This window comes from Carlito syrichta, unplaced genomic scaffold (assembly GCF_000164805.1).
Source record: "Carlito syrichta isolate Samal-C Ts95f unplaced genomic scaffold, Tarsius_syrichta-2.0.1 Scaffold130397, whole genome shotgun sequence".
Taxonomy (NCBI): Eukaryota; Metazoa; Chordata; class Mammalia; order Primates; family Tarsiidae; genus Carlito; species Carlito syrichta.
Genome location: NW_007074493.1, coordinates 208917 through 224471, shown reverse-complemented (window position 1 = coordinate 224471; position 15555 = coordinate 208917). Strand labels below are relative to the sequence as shown.

At 50.1% G+C, this 15555-nt stretch overlaps 1 pseudogene; it reads right to left on the bottom strand.

Moving 5' to 3' along the window:
- Positions 1-13435: 13435 nt before the first annotated feature.
- Positions 13436-14090, bottom strand: LOC103250397 (annotated as a pseudogene).
- Positions 14091-15555: the final 1465 nt, after the last annotated feature.

Below are 15555 nucleotides of genomic sequence, written 5' to 3'. Positions count from 1 at the left end.
GTGTATGGGGGAAATGGTAAAAGCCAGGCTGCCTACAATTAGTATTAATTATGGGCTTTGCACGGTCAGCCCGAATGTTTATAGTTTTTTTTTCCTCTTTATATTTGTTAATTCCCCATGTCTGTGAACAGCGCTGATGCTGGTGTTCCCACTGATTCCGTGCCTGGTGGATGCTCATGGAAGGTTCGTGCTCTCATGCAGATGCATTTGCTGAAAAATGAATGTCATGGGTCCAGGATTCAGTATGCAAAGATCCCTGTGACCTTGTGAACGCCTCCAAGTGGCCTGGAGCTGACTTGCATCTGCTTCCCTTTATACCCGGCATATGACCTGCTTGGCACATCCTGACCAGAGACCGCCCCCCCCACTTCTACTCAAGCAGACGCTGGTTTACAGAGCAAGGACCCCTCTTCCAGGACCCCGGGACCTCACTGGGCCAGTCCTGCAGACAGATGCGTTTGTTCTTCAATTGCTGATCTGTGAGGACTGGGGAGGGGAATGGGTAAAGCCTGCCTTCACCTATTTCTTTGGTGGGCCAGGTGTCTTCTTCCCAGTCACTGCTTCTAAAACCTCACTGTCACAGGGTCAGAGGATCCCAGGGGTGGGATGGACCTCAGAGCCTGGCTTTCTTTTTGACATGTAACCCTTGAGAGCAGGCCAGGATAGTGGCCCATTTTCTGTCTGAATACCTCCAGGGACAGGAAGCTTACTACCTGTAAAGGCAGCCCATGGGTGTTTTAGGAGCTCTGATTGTTATCCAGTCAAAGAGGGTTCTGGCTATTTTTAAGAGTTTTACTGCTAATAACAGAGGGGAAACAGGAGCAAAGAGAATAACAAACACCTAAGTGACACAGGCAGTTACCATGTGGCTTCTGCTCAGTCTTTCCCATCTTGCTGTCAAGATAGGAAAAGAGAGGGTGGGGAACTGTCGTTCACCTACCCTCCCTGCCCACCTGAAGCTCCCCAGACTCTCCCCTCTTCCCATCAGGGAGCTTTCCAACCAGCCTTAACATTGCTGGATTAATCACTGGTTCATTTGCATCTCAGGACCCTCCAGGCTGCCTCTCCTGTCACCACCTGTCCTGTCACTATGGGTTGCCTACCTTACCCTGGAGGGATCTTTATGGGACATCCCTCCTCAGGGGACTTCCCTGGCCCGCTTCCATGTCTGGGGCCTGTCTTCCTCTCATATACCACAAACGCAGGCCTGCAGGCCTGCGTCTCTACAGGGACTCCATACTGTTCTGTCCCTCTCCGTTGCCCTCTGTCAGGCAACTGTGGGCTTCCAGGCTGCACCCCTCCCCTCCGAGGGGTGCGAAGACCTCCTGGCCCTGAGAAGATTGTGGGATGTCAAAGGTGGAGGAAGCTAATCTTCACAACAACTCCTCTATCCTCCTCCCTTGTGAGTGAATCCTCCCACCCCCCATCCTCCCACATCCCATCCTGGGTGAGTCCTCCCATCCTCCATTTCCCCCACCTCTCTCCTGGTGAGTCCTTCCACCTTCCATCCTCCCATTCCCCCATCCGGGGTGAGTCCTTCCACACTTCCTTTTCCCCATCCTTCTCCCGGGTGGGTCCTCCCACTTTCCACCCACCCCCACCCAACTCCTGCTGTGTCCTTCCACCTTCCATCCTTCTCCATTCCCATCCTGAGTGAGTTCTCCCACTCTTTATCTTCCTCCACCCCCATTCTAGGTGAGCTCTCCCACCCTCCTTTCTTCCCCACCCTCCTCCTGGCGGAGTCTTCCCAACCTTCATCCTTCCCCACCCTCCTGGGCTGAATCTTCCCACCCTTCGTCCTCCTCCGTCCTCCTGGGTGAGTCCTCCTACCTTCCATCATTCTCCCCCACCCCCATCTGAGTGAGTCCCCCCACCCTCCACCCTCCCCCATGCCCTCCTGGCTGAGTCCTCCCAACCTCCATCCTCCCTCACTTGCTGCACCGAGATAGCAGGGGCTCATTCTTTTCCTGCCCACACCCTGTCAAAATTCTTGATATATTTACCTTATTTTTAAAAAAGCCTTAAAAACCTAGATAATGCCTGTTAATGTAGAAGAATTAGGAAATATAGGTAAGCATAAAGAAGATAAAATCCCACGATCTACCACCTGGAGATAAGCACTGTTGAAATTTGGGGTGTATATCTTTCCAGACTTACATAAAGATATTTTTCCCCTTACAAGAATGGCATCATACCGTACATACTATTTTGCAACCTGCCTTTTCAGGTGAAATATATGTGAACATTTTTCCACGTCAATAAATATCTTCCCCAGCATTGTAGTTTATGGCTCCGCAGTGCTTGTTGTGTGCATGGGTCAGGGTTGGGGGTTTGACTCTCAGGGTGCTGGGGTACAACATGGAGGTGGTCCCTCCCCCAGGTTTGTAGTACTGCCTCCTCTCCCCCTCCCCCCATCAGTTAGTAACTGCTCTGCTGTCCCCCTGGGCTTTCCCTGGCCCCAGTTCTAGAAGTCTAGCCAGAATTTGGTTTGGGACATGCCTTTGTTCTCCCTACCCCCTCCCTTCTGCTTGACCACTCACCGTTTCTAAACCCTCCTTCAGTGCTGCGGCTCAGAGACTGGTCTGGATTCTGCTGCTCTCCTGGGAACAGGGTTGGGGTTGCTGGCAGGGAGTGGGGGTTGAGTACTGTTGGAATTTTCACTTGACAGAATTTCTTATGCCTTCTTCCCTAAATGTTTGGCACTAATCGCCTCTGTGCTGTAAAGGCTTAGGTCAGTAGCCACCTCCTCCAGGAAGCCTCTTCCCTCCTGAAAGCCCACACAATTTTATCTTTTTTGTTGTTGTTATTGTTGTTGTTTTTGAGTTGGAGTCTCACTCTGTCGTCCAGACTGGAGTGCAGTGGCCGCTCCCGGCCACCGCAGCCTCGACCTGCTGGGCTCCGGCGATCCTTCCGCCTCAGCCGTCCAAGTAGCTGGAACTACAGGTGCGCGCTACCACGCCCAGCTTATTTTTTTGATTTATTGTAGAGATGAGGTCTCACCAAGTTGCCCAGGTGGGTCTCAAACCCACGGGCTCTGGCAATCCACTCACCTCAGCCTCCCAAAGGCGCGGGATTACAGGCTGAGCCACCAAGCCCGGCCACAGTTTTATCTTTACACAGTCATGGGCCTTGTCACATTCAGCCATGCATTAGAGTTATTTATGCACAAGGAGACCATATTGTGTTAAGAGCATGGGCCAGGTCTTGGTTGGGCTACTTACTAACTGTATGACCCAGGGCAAATTATTGTGCCTCACTGAGTCTTTCTTTTGCAAAATAGAGGTAACACTAGTACTATCTCACAGGGCTTTGCCTGGTAAATTGTTAGGATCTACTCTACTAGACTACGGGCTCCCGGAGAGCAGGGCCTGTATCGTGCTTAGTTGTCTCAGGGTCTCCCCACTCCCCACTCTTAGGATGTAGTGCAGAGTGGCACTGGCCCTCGAGCCCAGGAGTTCTGCCTTCAGGCCACTGCCCTTTCCATGGAATCTTCTGTGCTTGGCATTCTCCGCCTGTGTGATTCTATTTCCTTTCAACAGTGGTTGTAAGAGCAAATGCTGTGAGCAGAACTTTGAAGAATATTCTGTTGGAAGGATCTGGAGCTGAGGAGCTCCTTCCAGGAGCCTGACTCTGTGGCCCCAGGAAGCTAAGGCCCCTCCCTATTTCAGCATCCCCTCATCCCCTGACCCTTAAGCCTCTAATTTCATCTTCTCCTCAGGCTCTGGCAGGTATAAGAGGAGGATGGAGGGGGAAGGAGCCCTTGCCCCTCCCCAGTGCCAGTTCTTTGGCCCTCCCCTCTGCCTCTGCACCTGTCTTCTGGTGGCTGAGGGCTATCATTAGAGTGTGCAATTAGATTGCATGCTTCATTGCACAGGGTGGTCACGAGTTGGGCAGTGGGGGGCCAGAAGCCAGCAAGGTAGTGGGCATGGCGTGGCCTGGAAGAGCCGGGTGGATTGTGCTGCCCAGCCCAGTGGGTACTGAACTTCCTGGAGGAGACTGGAGGTGTCTGCTTGCTGGTCACTCCAGCATCCAAGCTCAGAGCCAAGGGGAACAAACAGCTGGCTGGGTTCTGAGCGCCTCCAGGTGCAGAGAAGGAAATACCTGGGTGGGAGAGGGACAGGGACCCGCCATAGCACATCTTGACTGGAGTTTCTCTAAGGGGATCCCTGGCCAGGATGTATCCTGGGGTCTCTGAGCCTGCTGCTGAAGGCTCCAACACTGGAGTGATCCATGGAAAGGTCACATGATTTAGAGTTAGAATCTCAGTCCTGTTGTTTCCTAGCTATGAGATCTTAGGCAGGTCGTTTGACCTCTTTGAGCCTCAATACTCTCATCTGTACAATGGGGATAAGAGTAGTACTTCATAGTGCTGTGGGGTTGAAGTGCAATTATTCGTGTACCTAGCAACACCTTGTCCTAGCTTAGTTTCCTTCCACATCTTTTTCACTTTTGGCACGCCGCTTTTTTTCCAATGGAGAGAGAGCCTTGGGGAAATCAGGCTCCCTGCAAGGTTTCACCAGCCACGCCCTCCTTGGTGCCTGGTTAGGATCTGAGAGCTCAATCCCTTTACCCTACCTCCAGCCTACACTTAACCCCAAGGGCCCCGCTGCTGGCTTATTGTTCAGACTCCCACCCAGTTAACAGTTCTTCCCCGTAACAAATACTCAGTTTTGAAGGGCATGTTGACGAAAGTCCTGGAGCCTTGGGAAGACCAAATCGATACCCTAAGTTCAAGAAAAGGCTCTGAGGTGAATCCTCCATGCCTAGGCCTTCTCTGGAGTGTAGACCCCAACTGAAACATACAGATATCATCAGCGCTCAGTGGGGACCTGCTTCCCTTTATGAGTGAAGAAACTGAGGGCAGATGGGAAGCGGTCTGTCCAGGGTCCAGCAGCACAGAAGCAGCTGAGCTGGGAACTGGAAGCGCTTGTCCAGTCTTCCTGACTCCCAGGCTGGAGTCCCAGTTATTCACCAGTCTCTGTGCATTTCCTAGTGTTCTCCAGGACTAGGAGGGTGGGGAAGCAGGATCTCCACCTTCACCTTGATCTTGGCCTTCACCTTGGTCCCTGGCTCTGGGTGATTTGACTTACAGGACTCTGCATGGGATGTGTTTAGTGCAGCCATGGATGAGAGGGTTTGGGGTCTCTGGAGGCAACAAGATTCAAAAAGATTTTCAAAGGTGGTAGGGGATTTCAGGAGGGTCCTTATGTCCTTCCTCCACCGGAGACTTTCAGGTGCTTTCCAGGCTCAGAGAGGGAGGACAGGGGAGAGATAGGGTGGCCATTTGAAATGAAAGTGCTCAGTGGCTCCCAAGCCCAACAGAGCCCAGGCGATGTTACAGAGTTTCATTCTTTCTCTCCCTCTTTTGTTTTTTTTTTTTTTTTTGAGTGGGGATTCTCACTCTGTCGCTCAGGTTGAAGTGCAGTGGTGAGATCATGGCTTACCACAGCCTTTACTTCCTGGGCTCAGGTGATCCTTCTGCCTCAACCTACCAAGTAGCTGGAACTACAGGCATGCACCATCATGTCCAGCTAATTTTTTTTATTTTTTGTAGAGATGAGGTCTTGCTATGTTGCCCAGACTGGTCTCAAACTCCTGGGCTCAAGTAATCCTTCCACCTCAGCCTCTCAAAGTTCTGGGATTACAGGCATGAGTCATTGCGCCTGGTCAGAGTTTCATTCTCTGTGTCTGATTTCAGTTAAAATATGGAAATGATCCCATCTCCCTAGCTCCTGCCCAGGATAGGGAAGCAGAGACCTCTAGGGACAGATGTAACCCAATTCCCAACCTGTTCGTCTGCCTCTGAGGCTGGGAGAGATGTGTTCTATTTTTCCATTTCCACCCCAGATTACATGCATCTATTTCCCATACAGCTGAAGCTCTGGCCCCTTCTCAGCCCCTGGTGGGTTTAGATGATCCCATGATGGCTTGACTTCATTCCATGAACTCCTAGAGAGTGCCCACTGCCCTTCCCTCAGCAGACCAGAACTCCACCAGAGGAGGGATATGTCTCCCCATCAACTGTTTGCTTTCAACCTCCCCTCAAAACTGCTTTTTCACCTTTCCTACATGGCAGGCCCAGGACAAGGGGCATCTATAGGCTAAGGGGACTTAGCATGCTCTAAGGGCATCCGCAAAACACGAGATGTTTGACTCTGACAAGCATATGCATCTTGGGTACTTTGTGTTGCTGAACTTGGAGCTGTTTGCATTTTGAATTACATGTGGTGGGTGGGGAGAAGGCAGTACTGTAATCTTTTCAGGGCCTGGTGCTTCTAAAAGTCTCACTCTGGCTCTGAACAGATACGTTTGAGGATCACTTGAAAGTTATGATCCCTCTTTTTGGAAAACTGCAGGCATGTACAAGCATTTTACACACACACTCATAATCCACAAATGTCTCCCTATGTTCAGAATCCCTGCATTAGAAGGCAGTTATGTTATTCCCTCTGCTTTCTTTTTTTTGAATTTTTTCTTTAAGAGACAGGGTTTTGCTCTGTTGCCCAGGCTGGAGTGCAGTGGCACAATCATAGCTCACTGTAACCTCGAACTCCTGGGTTCAGGTGATCCTCCCAACTCAGCCTCCCAAGTAGCTAGGGCTAAAGGCATATACCACATTGTCCAGCTAATTTTTTGAGCAAGAGATGGGGCTTTGCTATATTGTCCAGGCTTTCCTTAAACTCCTAGCCTCAAGCAATCCTCCTGTCTTGGCCTCTCAAAGTGCTGGGATTACAGGCATAAGCTGCCATGCCTGGTGTCCCCTGCTTTTTAACACAGGGGGACTTGACTTACCAAAGAGCTAGTGTTGGGGAGGCATGCTTTCCCTCACCGGAAGTGCCTGACTTCATGGGGAGACATGCCCCTCCCCTAGTGGAGTTCTGGTCTGCTGTGGGAAGGGCAATGGGCATTCTCTAGGAGTTTGTGGAATGAGGACAAGAAATCATGGGGTCACCTAAACCCACCAGGGGCTGAGAAGGGGCCAGAACTTGAGTTGAAGGACTGGGAAATAGATAACGATAATCTGAACAGACTTTCTGGAGAAGGAGTTGAGGCTGTGATTCAAAATGAAGTAAAGTGCAGGGACACCAAAGGTGATTGGTTGGGAGCCCGGCAGTGTGCATGCCCTGGTGCTGGTGCAAAAACCCAACCCAACTGGGTTGCCAGAAATGGCATGATGCCCCCAAACATGTGCGCTGATTTGCAAGGTTCACCTTCACAAACACCTGCTTTTTTTCTCCCCTGACAAAGGAGAACCGTTTCAAGCATACATCCTGGAATGGCCTCCATGGATTTCCCAGTCCCTCCAGATTGTAGGGCCTGATGTTGTAGGCTGTGCATCGTCTTCAGTGCTTGTCACAGCCAAGCAGAGCTCGGGGTGGCAGGCTTGACAACTGGTCTCATGCGGGTGATTGACGGAGGTTTGGGGAGGGCCTTGGAGAGGAGACTTGGCATTTGTCCTTCACATGCAAAGCCACGCAATTTATTTATTTATTTACTTGCCGCATGGGGTTGCCTTACTCATGGGAGGCACAGGCACAGGAGGGAGCCCTGGGGTGCTGCTCACTTGGCATCCCCAGGAAGAAAAAGTCAATGACTTCTGGCAGGTTAGGCCTCCATGGCTGGGTAGACCAGTGACCCTGCACTCCTGTTTCTTTCCGGGTTGTCCTGTAGCTTTGGTTTCCTGACTCTAGAATTCTGTGCTGCTGGGCTCTGTGGCTTCAGACAGGGAGACTCTGGAATCATGTCCTAACTCAAGAAGTTTGGGGGTTTAAGTTTTACTTATTTATTTTATTTGAGCCGGAGTCTCACTCTGTTGCCCAGGCCAGAGTGCAGTGGCATGATCACAGCTCACCATAGTCTCGACCTCCTGGGCTCAGGCAATCCTGCTACCTCAGCCTCCTGAGTAGCTGGGACTACAGGTGTGCGCTATCACACCTGACTATTTCTTTTGTAGAGATGAGGTCTTGATATGTTTCTCAGGCTGGTCTCAGATTCCTGGCCTTAAGCAATCCTACTGCCTTGGTCTCTCAAAGTGCTGGGATTACAGGTGTGAGTCACTGTACCTGGCAGTTTGTGGTTTTTAAAAACGCATCAAGAGTTGTGTAAGATTCTTTTTTTTTTTTTTTTTGAGTTGGAGTCTCACTCTGTCGCCCAGACTGGAGTGCAGTGGCCGCTTCTGGCCACCGCAGCCTCGCCTGCTGGGCTCCGGTGATCCTTGTGCCTTCCAAGTAGCTGGAACTACAGGCGCGCACTACCACACCCGGCTAATTTTTTGATTTATTGTAGAGATGAGGTCCTGCCAAGTTGCCCAGGCGGGTCTCAAACCCACGGGCTCAGGCAGTCCACTCACCTCAGCCTCCCAAGGTGTGGGATTACAGGCTGAGCCACCGAGCCCAGCTGAGTTGTGTAAGATTCTTACACCCCCATGTAGGTGAGAGAGGATCCAGTTCTTGCTCACTCTGGAGACCTCTCCAGGGAAGAGAAAAGGGAGATCCCCAGGGTGAAGTTTTACTGGGAAAGAGGAAACCCAGCTGAACTCAATTCTCATCAGTATCCTCTTTGTAGATGGAAACCCAGGGTAAAACCCACCCAACCAGTTTTCTCTCAGTCCTGAAATCCATGCCATGAATCTTCCATCACTCGTTGCTAGTCCCGTCTTCACTGCCAAATGAAAACTCCCCACTGCGCTCCTGAGAGTGTTCAGTATCTTACTCTCTACCTCACTCTCCAACTCATGGGACTCCTTACATATTTCTGGTTCGTTGAGCTTGGTTTTAAGCTCCCCACCTGAAGAGTTATGTGGAGAAGATGGGGGGGGGTGCTTGGAAAGACTGCTCATCTCATTGTCAGATAATCCCTTCCTTTTGCTCTGAGGTACCCTTTACTTAGTAGTGCCGTGAAGCAATTGCCCCCTAAACTCTTCATTTAACAAACCCATTGTTTGAGTCCTTTTGGGAAAACACCTATATTGGGCGAGATAGGCCAAGTTATGATGTGAGAACAATATGTTAGTGGTATGAGGGCCATTTCTTACTTCTGTAAAGTCCCCTAGGGATGTCGTCCAAGTGGCAATCCGGGCTGCTCAAACTCACCATCACCACATACCTTCTTGGCTACAAGATGGGAAGAAACTGCAGGATGATCACATAGTTCCAGGTTTCTCCAAGCTCTGCCTGGGAGTGACACTGCTGGCTTCTGCCTACAGCCTGCTGGCCAGAGCTCGTCACATGGCTTCGGCGAACTGTGTGAAAGGAGGTGAGGCAGTGTGGAGTTCCAGATGGAATATTTGGAGCTTCTGCCGGGCAAGCTGGGATGCTCCAGGGGCTTGGGGTAGGCTGCCCAGGCACTTGAAGGGGAACCTCCCATGGAGTCATCAAAATACAGTAAATGGGAGCTAGAAGGACCCTGGGAGCATCTAGATCAACTTCCTCCTCGTCCCCATTATATAGATGATTAAAGTGCAGCTCAGAGATGCTCAGTGACTCACTCATGGTCACATTGCAAATCAGAGGTAGGGCTGGCCCCAGCCAGGACCCTCAGAACCTTCCAGTTCTGCTTTCCTCTCCCACCACCCTTTCCTGGTCTGGTCCTACGGGGTAGCTTGGGAAGGTTGAGGAAGGGCGCACTGAGAGCTTGCTAGCGTTGTGCAGCTTGGGGTCCTAGGGCCGGGACCCAGCCAGCCTCTGTTGCCTGACTCCATTCATCCTGGGCATGATGACCAATTAGTCAGCGTACACCATTATGCCGCCTTAACAACCACGTTAGATGCAGCCAACACGGGCGTTGTGTGGCAGCTGCGATGGACGGCGGCTGTTGTAATTAGCAGAGAAATCGGGGAAGAAGAAATGTGCAGCTTTTATAGTCAAGCAAACCTCAGAATTGAAATGACTGCTAATTGTGCTTTGTGAGCTTATCAACATGACTCCAGTGAGTAAATAATGTCCCACATCGGTGGGCTTCTCTCTCCATTGTTTTTGGGGGCTGAGAATAAGAATGAAAAACAGTGAACCCTTTTTTACTGAGCACCTACTATGTGCCAGGCATTATTCTAACTGCTGTGGATGTGTCAACTCATTTGAGCCTCACCGTGATGAGGAAACCGAGGCACTGGGAGACCAAGTGTTCTGTCCCAGGCCCTGCAGTATTAATGAAGGAAGCAGTCCGGACAGGATGCTCTTTACCACTGGGCTACAGGAACAAAGCTGAGTCTTTGTATAAGGTAGTAGTTTCTCCTCTGGCATACTGGATAATTGAGGGGAATTCAGGGGGATTCGTGAACTTGGATGGGAAAAAGTTACACTTTCATTTCTATTAACTGAAATGGACATTTCCCCTCATTATGAATGTAGGCAACAAACCACAGGAGAATTATCAGTCCCTGGAATTTGTCACCAGTAGATATCACAGGCATTTTATTTCAAATTACAGATGTTTTAATATCTCCAAAAATGATTTTTGCTCATTGCTGCTTCCTGCCACTAGATCTTGTCATTTTAATACATTAATAAAAGACACATATATTACTATAGCATGCGTCTATCTTAAACATTCTTTTGATGATACTTTGATAAAGTTGATTTCCTCTGCAATCCTATATATTTTCTTTTATGCTTTTAAAGGCATGATTCTAAGAAGGATTGCGCATGCTTGCCCAGACTGCCATGGCAGCTGCAGTACAGAGAAGGTGGTGTGTTCCACAGGGCTCTCTGGGCCCCGCTTAGTTGCCCTAGAAACCATTTTACCTGGAAGTGAGTTAGACCTTGGTTGATGTGCTTCCTACTCTACATGAAGCTCTGACAATCCCTAGAATGTGCGAGGTTCTCTCTTTTGCACACCTTTGTGTAAGCTGTTCCCCCTGCCCGGTCAGCTACCTATTCCCATCCCACCTCTTTCCTCCCATCACCTGGCTTCTTGGGGCTACTTGGGATAAGCAAAGTGCAGCGCCCTCTCCTCTCTATGGGAAAGCTCCCTGGGCCTCAAGACTGGGTTACTTGCACTTCTCCTGGGTAAGCTCTGGGGAGGTATTTATCACTTTTGGTTGACTTTTTAAAAAGTAAATTATGGGGGAGCTCTTCAGAGAGTTGGGCTTCTGGAACATTGGGGTGCTGGACAACTTGCTTTCTTCTCTGGATGGGGATATTGCCCTATGAGCACTGGGTCAGCCTTAAGAGTCTGAGTGTGTATGAACATTCTCTGAAATGAGAGCACAGAGATAGTCAGGATCAAGGTCTGGTTGGTGCCTCAAATCTTCGCATGTGGAAGAGAAGTGGTATCGCTGGAGTAGGAGGAGTCTGCCTTTGTGAAGAAGGTCTCCAGTAGCTGTGCAACCGATGACAGAACCCCAGGGCTAGGGACGGGCAGAGTGGTGCTGCCCCTGCTTCAGCGCTGGGTAGCAGCTTAGCGTGCCCACAGCGTGCATGTGGATGACCCTTCCTGCCAATCCACAGCCCTGCGAGAGGCTGCTAGCACCCACTCACCGCAGTGCTGCAGGCACTGTTCCCAGCACATTGCACAGAATAACCTGTTCCTGGATAAACTAACTAGTCCAGCTGCTTCCCTTGTGGTCAGTCAAAGATGAGAGGCAGAAACTCAGAGAAAAGCGAGTTTATTTCTGTAACCAGGTTACAGGGAGACAGGTGGTATCATTACCAAAACCTGCTCAAAGGCAGTACAACTTACTCAGAATGTATACGCCATAGCCTCTTACCCGCCCTCGAGGCTAAATTAACAAGGGCATGACTCAAGATCTCCCTATTCTCCTTCATCCATCTCCGAGACTCAATGAACAAGGACTCCAGGCAGTTTAGACATGACCCAAGATGTCCTAATCATGTTGATGGTTCCCTAAGGAGGGGCTAGGAAGCTACAATCAAAGAAGCTACCTTGGTGCATTTAGATAGCTTCGAATCAAACATGAGAAATGCTAAGAAACCCCTGTGCCCAGAGCCTTGGCCTATAACAAAACCATTTAATCTTCAAAAGCCCCCACGAGGTAGGCCCCATTATCTTGACTGTACATATGCGGAAACTGAGAGGCTTCATGCCTTACCCAAGATCACACGGTGATCCAGCCAGGAGTAAAATCCCAGCACTCACTCCGCTTCCGGAGCCAGAACTCTACACACCAGGCTCGTCGCATCACGTCTGAGACACATGCTCCAGAAGGTCTTGTATAATTCAGAAACGTGCATAATTTAGAACAAATCCTGACAAAGGCTGGTAGGTGTTTCTGTTTATCAGCTAAAGTGGCATTGCTGTGCGGCGAGCATGCAAACACAGTTTACAATCCACTGGGCCTGCCAGCTTCCACATTCTTCATGCTTAAAAGAAAATGTCTGGGATACATATTATTTCAAATTTTGCATATAAAGTGAGACTTTATTAATATCTTTATATCACAGTGTCAAGTTCACACAATCTCATACAACACGAGGAAGCTATTTGTGCCGAGTGACTTTGGTTTTGATCTCTCTGGGGAGGCTAGAAGTGAGCCACTCCAGGGAGGGCTCGTCTTCATTGCCTTGGATCCCACACGCCTAGCACAAGGCCTGGCACCCAGTTCAACAGCACAATCAAATTCAGAGCAACACAGTTTGGCTGGTGGTGAGTTTTTGCGGGGGAGGAGGGGTACCTTGAAGGTTGTACTCCCAAATAGTTTTGTGCATCCTGGATTTACCACCTCCTTCTTTTCCTTCCTTAAAAAGGGAAGAGAAGGAAGAGACACTGGTAACCAAGAACAAGAAGAAGGGCAGCGGCAGGGAAGAATCTGAGGATGAGTAACAGCGCAAGAGCTCCCCATTAAAGAACGGGCCTCTGGATCCAGGCAGTGGGAATGGCTTATGCACTGGTAGGGATATTTGTGTGTCAGCAATGGGAACCAAGTCTTGGTAAAGCCAAGTCCCTTTCACAAAAATGAGGTTCAATGTCAAAATCCATGCAGCTTCCCTGGTTCAAAATGGGCTGGAAGGGTAGTCTTGGGGACAGCAGGAAGCAAAGAGACTATCCTGGAGCAGGAAGCAGGGAAGCCTGACTAAGAGGCTCCATCAGAGGTGATCTTCCAGTCCTGCCCACAGCACACACAGTAGGGGATTTCCTAACAGGGAGGCGGGGCACTAAAAGGCAGGGAATGTGGTTGCTGGTGTTGCAGGCGTCCCTACTGGCATCACCGAATGGTCAGGTTGGAGGGACAGGGATAGTCATCCCTGCCTGTGACACAAGGCACAAGGCCCTTTTTCTTGTGTCACAGGTGAGGGATCGAGGCCTTGACCTCACTGCCGGTAGCGACACAGGCAGGACCAGGGTCTCTCTCCCGAGGACTCTCCCCAGAAAGGAGGCAGAAAGTTTTTACCACCATATATATATATATATATATATATATATATATACATTTTTTTTTGTTTTTTCATGGTGGTATGAGGATTTATTAGGATGTACTTTAAAACAGGTGCTGGGGCTTGCCCATGGTGCTCTTGATGTGTAAGGCCTGAATGTGCTGCCAGTTCTTCTTGAGCAATGATGCCAAGAAGTGGATAGCCAGGTGGATGTTATACACAAGCTCATCATCTATCACCTTCATGTGGCCAATGGCCCCAGTCAGACACAGCACCTTCTTTATCTGGAACTTGACTGTGGACTTCACCTCATCAACTTTGGTCACCATGTTTTCATTGTGTGTCAGCAGGGAAGGGAACTTGCCAGGCTTATTTAGGCCTGGGCCGAGGATTCGTGGGACCTATCAGAGACTCTGAGGCCAAAAAGGCATCATACTTCTTGGCCAGTTTCTTGATCAACTTCTTGTTCTTGCTGAGTTTCTTCAGCACCTTGATGACCATGTGTGGGATTTCCACAACCTTGGCTTCATCACAGTGCTGCTAGTCTCCCAGGACACACACGGAGAACTTCGGGTGGGGGTGGACTTGAGCCTGACGGTGCCTGAGAAGCGCTTGTCCTTCTGGGGTGGGGGGGGTCATAGTTCTTCAGGCTGATCTATAGCTCCACCTTCTCCAAGAATTTCGGCGCTTGCACTTGTTCTTGTGCAGGACTTCCTGCACTGCCTCGTACAGTGTGTCACGTGAGACTTTGCTGCTCATGGCTCCTCACGCTGTGGTAACTGGAAAAGAGGTGTTACCACTTTAAAGGGCCGCTAAAGCACTTCAGTCTTTATCATGGTGGGTCAAAGGCTCCTTCATCCCTATTCCTTGATGGGGTCTCCTCCTTCTCACCACAACACTCCCTTAAGAGGATGTGGGGTCTGACACAGTCCTGGGAAGAGCAGGGACAGAATCCTGATCCACTCAAGGGGTGATGGGCACCATCACACTTTGGGGGGGTGTATATAAGGCTGGGGATATAGCCATGGGGTCCCCTAACCAAACCCACCCTGCTGTGTTTTTAGGAATTAAGATGGGAGGATTCCCTGAAGGGCAAAAGAAGGAGATATCTCAGAAGCTATAAACTCTGGGTTGATGTGGGAGGGAGCATTTCTATATCACTTTGTGTGTTACCTGCTTGCAATTATATAACCCTCCTGATAACTTACTGCCAGAAGGATATGTCCCTTCCTGCTCTGGCTAGCTCATTGGGCTTTATTCCACGTGGGGCTGGGGCAGGGAAAGGAAACTAAGATTTGCTGAGCAACTACTATGTGCCAGAACTTTTCCTTGAGTGATGTCACTTGATCCAATACTTATCCAACCCCATGAGGCAGTTATGAAGACTACAGTCTTCACCAAGTCTCAGGCAGGTTAAGTGTCCTATGCAGGCCCCTCAGCTGGGAAAAGGTAGAGTTTGGAGCTACCATGAGGACTCCAACTTGCCAGATCCTTAAGTGATTGTGACTCCAGGGAAAGACAGGGGAGGGGGCAGGGGATCTCATTTTATTCCCTCTCTGCAGAGAAGGTTGGGGGAAGCAAGTCAGTGAGAGAGGAGGGGGCTCAGCCCTCCTCTTTGGCCCTGCAGAGAAGGGCTCATACAGTCTCAACACTCAGAGATACAAATACCTCTGGCTTCCACAGGGGGACACAGATCATTCTCCTGGAGTTTTGTTACAAGTCAGGCCCCTTCCTGGAGAAGGAGTTAGCTGGGAATCCATCTTTGTTTCCGGGACGGCACCAAGCCGACAGCCCCTGTCTCCATTACTCTGGTAGTGTTGTCACAGGCCCTGGGCTGGGACTGGGGACTGAGCCTGCCTGATTTCTGGGACAGAGACTGTGGGCCTCCTAGATGTATTCTCTGTAAGAACCCTGAACCCGGCCACTCAGAAGAAAGACTACATTTCCCAGCTTTCCTTGCAACTAGGTATGGACACTTGACCAAGTTCTAGACCATGGAAAGGAACCAGAAATGGAGTGTGCAACTTCCAGGTAGCATCCTTGAAGGCATGAGGGAGACCTTCTCTTTCCCTGTTTTTCTCTTCCTGCTGGCTGCAATGCAGATGTAATGACGAGCACTGGCGCAGCCACAGTGGGCCATGAGGATGAACTCAGGACAGAGGCTGTGGAGCAACAAAGGAGAGGAAGCTCGAATCCCTGACTCTGAAGGCATCATGACAACCCT